The sequence below is a fragment of the Lactuca virosa genome, chromosome 5 (genome assembly GCF_052849685.1).
Source record: "Lactuca virosa cultivar CGN04683 chromosome 5, Lactuca_virosa_CGN04683_v6, whole genome shotgun sequence".
NCBI lineage: Eukaryota > Viridiplantae > Streptophyta > Magnoliopsida > Asterales > Asteraceae > Lactuca > Lactuca virosa.
Window position 1 is genome coordinate 41,910,692 of NC_136430.1, and position 9,738 is coordinate 41,920,429.

Genomic DNA, 9,738 nt, shown 5'->3' on the forward strand with positions numbered 1-9,738 from the left:
TATATAGCTAAATATGCACATATCAAAATACCCCACACTTGACTTTTGCTTGCCCCCAAGCAAAACTGAATTTTAGCATACTAATATTACATAAGACAATCCCAATCAAACCCAGCCATTATGTCAAGACCACAACGCATGCATTTGGGTCTAAAAAAATTTCTAAGGACCCCCCCCCCCCCTCAATGCTAAATACTTACAATCCTCATAAACACTCGCCCACTTCTTTTGAACAATGCTCATTTTATGCATCCCTCTGAATCCATCCGCAGAAAACCTCCTAACCTCAAGGTATTTTTGGTTGAGCAACCCAAGCATACATAAACTAGAAAATTACAATTTTTCGATACCACTATGGAGCTATTTTTGGAATTCTTCACTTCTTTAATAACTTGATCTTTATTTCTTTGAATTCACCAACTTTTGGTTTTTTGGTATCTTCCACTTTTTTGAATCTTCGGAATTTTGATCTTTTGATCTTCACTTTAATTGCTCCAAAATTCTTCAAACTTTTCTTGTAATTCTCTCTTTTTTTTCACATGTAACTCACTTTCTTTTTTTTCACTCAAACCCTACATGCTTAAGAAGGGGCGCTCAACTTCAACCTTTATTGGTTAAAGATAAAAATTTTATGGATACATTTCAAGTACACGATGCTAAACTTATTACATCCCTCAAACTAAGCGAGGTTGTGTTTTTGTCCCATGATTTCACTAGAATAAAGGGAGGCCACAAATGCATTATAACGTATATAGGCTCAACTAAACATTTGGGTCTTCATAAAATCATCAAACACAATACTAGCATGTTTTCCTAATTGCTTTTACCAAAATTTTCTAATTTAATTCTAATAATTTTTAATGCGAAAATTTTAAAATTTAACTAGTATAATCAACCCCCTACCCCACACTTAATTTATGCAATGTCCCCATTGCATGTTATGCATGATAAAGAAAAATAAAGAGGGAAATGGAACAAACTCCCCTGGGATAGTAGTGGCGAGGTTGATCTTCTTCATTTTTAGCTCCATCTTCAATTGACTTTAGGCATGGAAATAGCTCATCCATGCCTTGGGTGTCAAATCTTGTGTGGTGTGGCTCCAAATATGCATGAAAATGGCCTCGAAAATCTTTAGGAATGAATCTTCAAAGAGTATGAGTAAGGCCCTTATCGAATGTAGTCAAAATGTAAGCCTTGACGATGGAATATTGAGTTACTCGTCGAGTAACTATGAAAACTCGGTGAGCAGAAGTGTTTTTAGCAGAAAAGTCGCATAATTGCATACGGACTCGTCGAGTCCAAGATATGCACTCAGCGAGTACGACGCTGAGAGGAAAATAAATATTCTGCCTTGAATCCGTTTCTGATATGGTTGGTAATGGCAAGTTAGTGTCCCTCCTTCATTTTTCTTCAACAAATGACACTCTTTAACCATCCTTACTAACGGACTCGACCTTGAACTCAAAACTTGCATATTCTCATCTAGACTCGACTCTTATTTTAGCTTTGACATTTGAGACTCTTGCATGCATCCTAGCTTCAATCTGAAAAGATAAGACAAACACAAGTCATAATAAACAAACAGCTACTTTAACGTCCTAAAAAGTTCCAAACACACAACCAAACAAATATAAGTTCAAAACATCCAAATTAAAAACAAAACAAAACATCAATCTTCTTCCTCCTCTTCGTTGCCTCCAACTCCACTTCCACCAGCTTGGTTTCTTCTTTGATTTACTCTCTCCTCCCAACTTGGAACGTAGGGATATCCGGGCCCGGGCCTAGGCGCAATGTTCATTTGTTCAAATAAATAAACAAATGATTTGTTATGATAGTTCATGCTTCGTCCAAGGTCGTCCTGGTACCTTCTCAATCCCATGTTGTACCAGTCGATTGGTAGCTCATCATCCACCAGAATGACCGGTGGGTCTTAACGGACATGTTCCCTTCTCGACCTTACCCTTCTTCCTGGCTCCTCGGGCTCCAATACCGCATCCGTATCCGGGATTCGAAAATGTCCCCCACCATAATCTTCAATGATCCTTGCCCTCCTGAATAAAGTGGTGCTAAAAGGAGGAGAAGGAATCATCGTCAATACCCTTGCTTCCCCTTGGTCCAAGATTACATACGACCTAGCCAGCTTAGTAACAAACATGCCCCCATTGATTTTGGAAGTGATCCGCTCCTTGACTGCCCCCTCTGCTAAATATTTTTCCAAGCAATATGGAAAATTGCATAAAACATCGAGAGTGATAATACTCCACATGTAGAAAATATCAAGAGTGGACACCTTATCATCATCCTTTCGCATATTAATAGTGCTTGCGATAAGATGATGTATCAGGCGATGAATTGGGGAACGGATACTCCCCTCTTGAGCAGACGATGGAATGTAGACCCCGTTGGCAATTGTGTTCCACCAAGTAGATGCAACCACCTCTTCGGGCAAGTCCTTGTGACAGTGTTCCAGGAATGTTTCAAAGTTTTCAGACATTATCACATTTTGATCATAAATTCCCAATCTCCATGCGAGCTCTGCAATGCTGCATTGGCGCAGCTCCCCTCCAAGACAGAAAGTGATGATGCCCGGATTATAATAATCATTTCCACCTCGGAAGGAGATGGTAGCAAAGAACTCCCATCATAGTTCTTGATAAACTGGCTCTTGAATCTTGAACAATCGACTCCATCCGTCACAAACTATTGTCATCCCATCATTTTGGAAGGACTTGACCAAATAAGGAGTCAACTCTTCCTCCAACTCGGTTTGACCTATCCAATGCCAGTCTATTGCGTTGGGCACATATATCTCCTTTCGTCTTAATGCTTCCAGCTTGTTCTTCGCGCGATCAAGTGAAGATTTGGAGTTTATTCGTTGAAAAGCTAACCATGGGAGGTCCCCATAGCCGCCTCCCCTTGAACTTTGTCCCCGCCTAGACATATTTCCTGCAAAACAAAATCAAGAAAACCACAAACAAAACACAGAGCAATTAAAAACATGAAAATTCTGGGCATCTGCAGCCTGGACTCGGCGAGTCCACGAACCGACTCTTCGAGCAGGATGAACTGCGCGAGTCTATTCCGATTCGGGTGAAATTAACCATCCAAATGTACAAATTATTGCAGGGGTTTGTCTTGGTATGTCTATTAAGCATAAATGTGCAAGAAATTACGACTAAAACAACCTAATTCGTCCTAAAAATTAAAACCCTAGATTTTGAGTAAACCCCAAACCCGAGTTTTTCCTATATTACAGCCATAAAACTGCCCAAGATATGATTTTTAACAAGGTTTAGTAGGAAAAACGTTACCTTTTTGGTTGAAGATGCAAGAACTAGCAAGAATTGAAGATAAAGGCTTGAGAGGAGAGAATGCTCGACGAGCGGTTGGTGGCTGCGAATGAACTTGTGTTTACCAATTAGGGTTAAAACCCTTTATTTACAGAATGTAAAAATTAAATAATTTTTTTTCGGGTAAATACGTGGACTCGCCGAGTAGAAGCGCCTACTCGCCGAGTAGATACACGAATCCGCGTTTTTTTGTGATTTCCAAAATGGACTCGCCGAGTAGATACCTAGACTCGACGAGTTTTTCGTTCTGTTTGACAAAAATTTGAGTTCTTAAATTTTATGCCACCAACCCCACACTTGAGCATTGCTTGCCCTCAAGCAATCATTTGAAGGATAGAAGAAGATTGATAAAAGAAGATTCTAACAAAAACGAAAGTAAAACGAAAAAGAAAAGTAAAAGAAAGCAAACTCTAAACTCGGGTTGCCTCCCGGAAGCGCTTCTTTTTAAGGAGTCATTAGCTGGACTCCTTCCCACTTTACGTTTCTGTAGTTTCCTCCAAATGCAGCCCTTCTTCAAGTCGTTCATGTTTTGGGATTCCTTCTTCATATTTCTTTACTCTATGACCATTAACCTTAAAAGGAGTCCCATCTTTTGATATAAGCTCAATAGCTCAATGTGGAAAAACTTGTTTTACCACAAAAGGACCATCCCACCGTGTCTTCAACTTGCCCGGAAAAAGCTTTAACCTCAAATTGAAAAGTAACACCTTTTGTCCTTCGTGAAAGTCCTTATTACCCTTTAGTCTTTTGTCATGACAATTCTTGGTCTTTTCTTTGTATATCAAGGAACTAGTGTAGGCCTCATTTCTAAGCTCTTCAAGGGCATTCATTTGTATTAACTGGTTGGTTCGAAGTTCAGCCAAATTAAAATTGCACATCTTTAAAGCCCAAAAAGCTTTATGCTCTATTTCAACCGGTAAATGACAATTATTTCCAAAAACTAGCCGATATGGTGTAGTACCAATAGGTGTTTTGAAAGCTGTTCGAAAGGCCCAAAGTGCATCATCTAGTTTATCCGACCATTCCCTTCGATTTCCTCCAACTAATCTTTCCAAAATACTTTTCAATGCCTGATTTGTCACTTCAATTTGTCCACTAGTTTGTGGATGATAGGATGTGGAGAATCTATGGTGTACCCCATACTTTTTCAATACTTTGGCTAATTGATCATTTGCAAAGTGAGTGCCCCGGTCACTAATAAGAGCTTTAGGAACTCCAAATCTTGAGAATAGCTTTTTCAAAAATCGCACCACCACCTGAGCATCATTAGTAGGTAATGCTTGTGCCTGAGTGCCCCGGTCACTAATAAGAGCTTTAGGAACTCCAAATCTTGAGAATAGCTTTTTCAAAAATCGCACCACCACCCGAGCATCATTAGTAGGTAATGCTTGTGCCTCCGCCCACTTAGACATGTAGTCGATCACCACCAAGATGTATTTATTCCCTTTTGATATTGGGAAAGGTCCCATAAAGTCAATCCCCAAAACATCAAATATTTCACAAACTCGAATATTATGTTGGAGCATCTCATTTCGGGATGATATGTTCCCCGCTCGTTGGCATGAATCATATTCCTTGACATATTGAGCAGCATCTTTGAAAATTGTGGGCCAATAAAACCCAATATCAAAAATCTTTTTAGATGTGTAATGTGCTCCATGATGTCCCCCAGCGGGCCCGCTATGGCAGTGTTCCAAGATTTCCCGACTTTCCTTCCCAAATACACATCTTTGTATCATTCCATATGTGCAACTTCGGAAAAGATATGGCTCGTCCTAAAAGTAGTACTTGATTTCTGAAAAGAATTTCTTCTTTTGTTGGTGGGTTAAGTCTTTTGGAATGTATTGGGTTGCTAAGTAGTTAGCTATATCCGCAAACCATGGCATTTCTCCTAATACTACTAAAAGATATTCATCGGGAAAGTCATCTCCAATCTTGTTTTCTTCCAACTCCTCCAAATGCGGGTTCTCTAATCTTGACAAATGGTCGGCAGCTACATTTTCCATTCCCTTTTTATCTTTTATTTCAATGTCAATTTCTTGTAAAAGTAAAACCCAACGTATCAATATGGGCTTATCATCTTGTTTAGCAAAAAGATACTTTAGGGCAGAATGGTTGGTAAAAACTATGGTCTTGGATAAGACCAAATAAGGGCGGAACCTATCAAAAGCGTATAACACCGCTAGCAGCTCCTTCTCGGTAGTAGTGTAGTTCTCTTGAGTCGGGTTCAAAGTTTTGCTTGCATAATAAATAGGTTGAAAATGTTTATCAACCCTTTTCCCTAAAACAGCACCCACAACATAATCAATAGCATCACACATTAGCTCGAAAGGAAGATCCCAATTTGGTGCTATCATGATGGGAGTAGTGGTCAATATTTCCTTCAATAAATGAAATGCTTCATGACATTCTTTAGAAAAATTGAATGGAGAATCCTTCAAGAGTAGTTGAGTCAAAGACCTAGTGATCTTCGAGAAGTCTTTTATGAAGCGACGATAAAACCCCGCATGGCCAAGAAAACTCCTTACCCCTTTTACATTTGTTGGAGGGGGTAACTTAGCTATGGTGTCCACTTTTGCTCTATCTACTTCTATCCTATTCCTTGAAACTTTGTGTCCCAAAACAATTCCTTCTTTTACCATAAAGTGACACTTTTCCCAATTAAGAACAAGGTTTGTCTTTTCACATCTAGCTAGCATCAAATCCAAATTAGACAAACAATCTTCAAAAGATGACCCGAACACCGAGAAATCATCAATAAATACCTCCATAAATTTCTCAATCATGTCGTGAAAAATGGCCATTATGCACCTTTAGAAAGTAGTCAGGGCATTGCACAATCCAAAAGGCATGCGTCTATATGCGAATGTTCCACTTGGGCATGTAAAAGTGGTCTTCTCTTGGTCTTGTGGGTCGACTGGAATTTGGAAATACCCCGAAAAACCATCAAGAAAACAATAATATAGATGACCGGAGAGTCTTTCGAGCATTTGATCGATGAATGGCAATGGAAAGTGATCCTTGCATGTGGCATCATTTAATTTTCTGTAGTCAATGCAAACGCGCCACCCGGTTACTGTTCTTGTTGGAATTAACTCGTTATTTTCATTAATTACCACCGTCATTCCTCGTTTTTTTGGTACAACTTGCACCGGACTTACCCATGGGCTATCGGAGATTGAGTAAATGATTCATGCATCTATTAGTTTAATCACTTCCTTTTTCACAACTTCTTGCATGTTTGGGTTAAGTCTTCTTTAGCGTTGAACTACAGGTTTAGCTCCATCTTCTAAGTTAATCTTGTGAGAACAATAAGTCGGACTAATTCCTTTGATATCGGTTATCTTCCATGCTATAGCACCTTGCCTCTTCCGTAGTACACCCACGAGACTTTCTTATTCATGTTTGGCCAAATCAGCAGCTATAATTACTGGTTTTTGTTGACCATCTTCAAGAAATGCATACTCCAAGTGATCTGGTAGTGCCTTCAGCTCAGTTTTTGCATTCTGAATGTTGCACAAGTCGAGTCCAGTGAGGGGACTCGTCGAGTCCTGGGCAAAATTCGCGACAAATCGAGTTTCTTCGAATGGACTCGTCGATTCGGTCGTGGCTACCCGGCGAGTCGAGTGTTCTTCACTTCTGATTAGATCATTGTATTCAGCTTCCTCGAGTAGTCTCTCTATTTCCAGCAGGTCTCTTTCAGCATCAAACTCTTCTTCAAGGGGGACGGTGGACTTTTTTGGCTCATCTTCATTCCATTCCTCCATTAATTCTTCCAACATATCAACCGAAAATGTCGTGTCATCACTATTCCTTGGACGCTTCATGGCTTGATCAACCCCAAAAGTAACAGATTCGTCTCCTACCCGAAGAGTAAGTTTAGAATCTCGCATGTCAACTATGGCACTCGCGGTGTTTAAGAAAGGCCTTCTAAGTATGATCGGGACTTGAGGATCCGCTTCCATATCTAATACTATGAAGTCTGCGGGAAACACAAACTTATCAACCTTCACCAATAAATCTTCGCATATTCCTCTCGGGAATGTGACCGTTTTATTTGCTAGGTGAATTGGCATTCGAATTGGCCTTGGCTCCGGAAGATCTAGTTTCTTGAATAATGAGTATGGAATGAGATTTACACTTGCCCCTGAATCAGCTAGTGCATAAATGGTAGCTAAGTTTCCGAATTGACAAGGCAATGTAAAGCTTCCCGGATCACCCTTTTTCTTAGGTAGTTTGTTCAACATGGCAGCTGAACAGTTCTCGTTGAGGACCACTTTCTTCACCTCTTCCATCTTCCTTCTATTAGTTAGAAGTTCCTTGAGGAATTTGGCATATTTAGGCATTTGTGCAACCGCCTCTATGAATGGCATATTGATTTGAAGAGCCTTTATGTGTTCCAGAAACTTCTGGTAGTCAACATCGTTCTTTTCTTGTCTAGCTCGAGCTGGAAATGGCAGTGGTGGCTGATATGGCTTAACAGGAGGCTTGTTTTTCTATTCAGGTGGGGGACTCGTCGAGTCCGTAACCGCGACTCGGCGAGTCGGGTCAGGAATTTGTGATTCTTCATGTTCTGCTTCTTCCTCTTGCACCATCTTGGGATCTTCTTGCTGAATAGGGGCCAGAGGAGTTATAATCTTCCCACTCCTAGTTGTCACGATATTTATATGTGCACCTTTTGGGTTGTTTTCGGTATTACTAGGAAGTCCACCGGGTCTTCTCTCGTTCACTTGTAGTGCAAGTTGGCCCAGCTGCTTTTCTATGTTGAGAATAGACGCTTGCTGATTCCTAAGCAGAGTCTGTTGATCTTTCATCATAATTTGGTGTTCTCTCAACATATTTTGTTGATCTTTAATTGCAGCATCGGTGTCATTATGTCTTTTCTCGGATGCGGCCACGAATCTTGAAAGCATGTCTTCCAAATCCGATTTCTTTTCATGTACCGGTTCCTCCCTTTGATAAAAGCCTCTATCCTTTTACTTATATTTTTCCTCCCTTGTCTTTTTGTACTCCTCATATGGTAGCCACTCTTTTTTGGGTTTTCGCCAATTGTCATCAAACCTATCACCACTCGAATAGCACACTTGTACTTTCCGGTTCCCATTCTCATCAAGGTCACAATCCTTAGTAAGGTGGGGCCCTCTACAATTTTCACATCCCACTCTAATGGCATGGATGGATTGGTCCATCTTAGTCATTCTCCGGTCCATGCTTTCTAATTTTGCCATCTTGTTGCCATATCATCGGTAATAGAGTTCACCGCCCCTCGAGTCAAGTCATTCCTTGGGTTATGATATTCTCTAGAGTGCTTAGAGAATTCTTCAATTAGTTCTTTGATCACCGGGGGTGGCTTCTTTGTGAGAGGTCCTTGTGAATCAAGGAGCTGCCTAGTTGTTACATTGACTCCATCATAGAAAATAGAGACTTCTTGTTGACTGTTTAGATCATGATGTGGGCAGTTCCTTAGTAGGCCCTTGTATCTCTCCCAAGCCTCATAAAGTGACTCTCCAGCTTGTTGTTCAAAGTTGGCTATGGCTTTCTTCAACTTAGCTATCTTTGAGGGAGGGCAAAATTGGTCTATGAATTCTTCTTTCGTTTTAGCCCAAGTAGTGATGGATCCTGGAGGGAGTGATTTCAACCAATCCTTCGCAACTCCCTTGAATGTGATGGGAAGCATACGAAGCAAAACGGTTTCGCGAGGTGCATTTGGAACATTGAAGTAGTCGGCTACATCGTTGACCTCGTCCAAATGTTTGTATGCGTCTTCGTGATCCTTCCCGTAGAAGGGAATTTCCTTAAGTTGAGCAATATGTGGCCTTTGAGTTCGAAAGTGGCAGTCGCGGGAATCACGGGTTGCACGAGTCCCGGGATGGTATCGTCACGTATCCTTTTCTTCCATTCACCCATGGGAACTTCATCGATGTTAGCCATGGTGTTAGCGGGTTCGTCTTCAAAATCGCTTCCTGATTTGGTTTCGGTTTCGTACTCGGTATCCTCCTTCTTTGGGTCTTCGTCCGCCACTGAAGAGATGCTGGATTCTCCTACTTTCTTGCCCTTTTTCTTACTAAAAACAGATTTTAGATTCTTCAACAGTGAATTCTTCGATGTTGCGGTTTCTCCTACGTTTTTGCCTTTGTTTTTCCTCAAAGTTGCTTCCGGGTCTTCAAGTGGTGGAATCAAAGGTGTACCTCCTCCCCTGGTCATAAACGAACTACAAACAAAACAGAAAACACGCGTAAAAAGAACAAAAAGAAAATAAAAACGAAACTGAATTTCAGCGATGGACTCGCTGAGTAGCTTCGAGTGCACTCGGCGAGTTCAATGCTAAAAAAGAAAAAAATTAAACAAAAATTCTAAAAAAAATTAAACCTAATACCTAAACTACTAA

General features: G+C 40.5%; 1 non-coding gene across 1 annotated transcript; it reads left to right on the top strand.

Moving 5' to 3' along the window:
• The first annotated feature begins 8,791 nt into the window (after positions 1-8,791).
• LOC145118044 (small nucleolar RNA R71) lies at positions 8,792-8,898 on the top strand. Its single transcript, XR_013713028.1, has one exon. It is a non-coding gene; the product is annotated as a small nucleolar RNA R71 (small nucleolar RNA).
• The last annotated feature ends 840 nt before the right edge of the window (positions 8,899-9,738 follow it).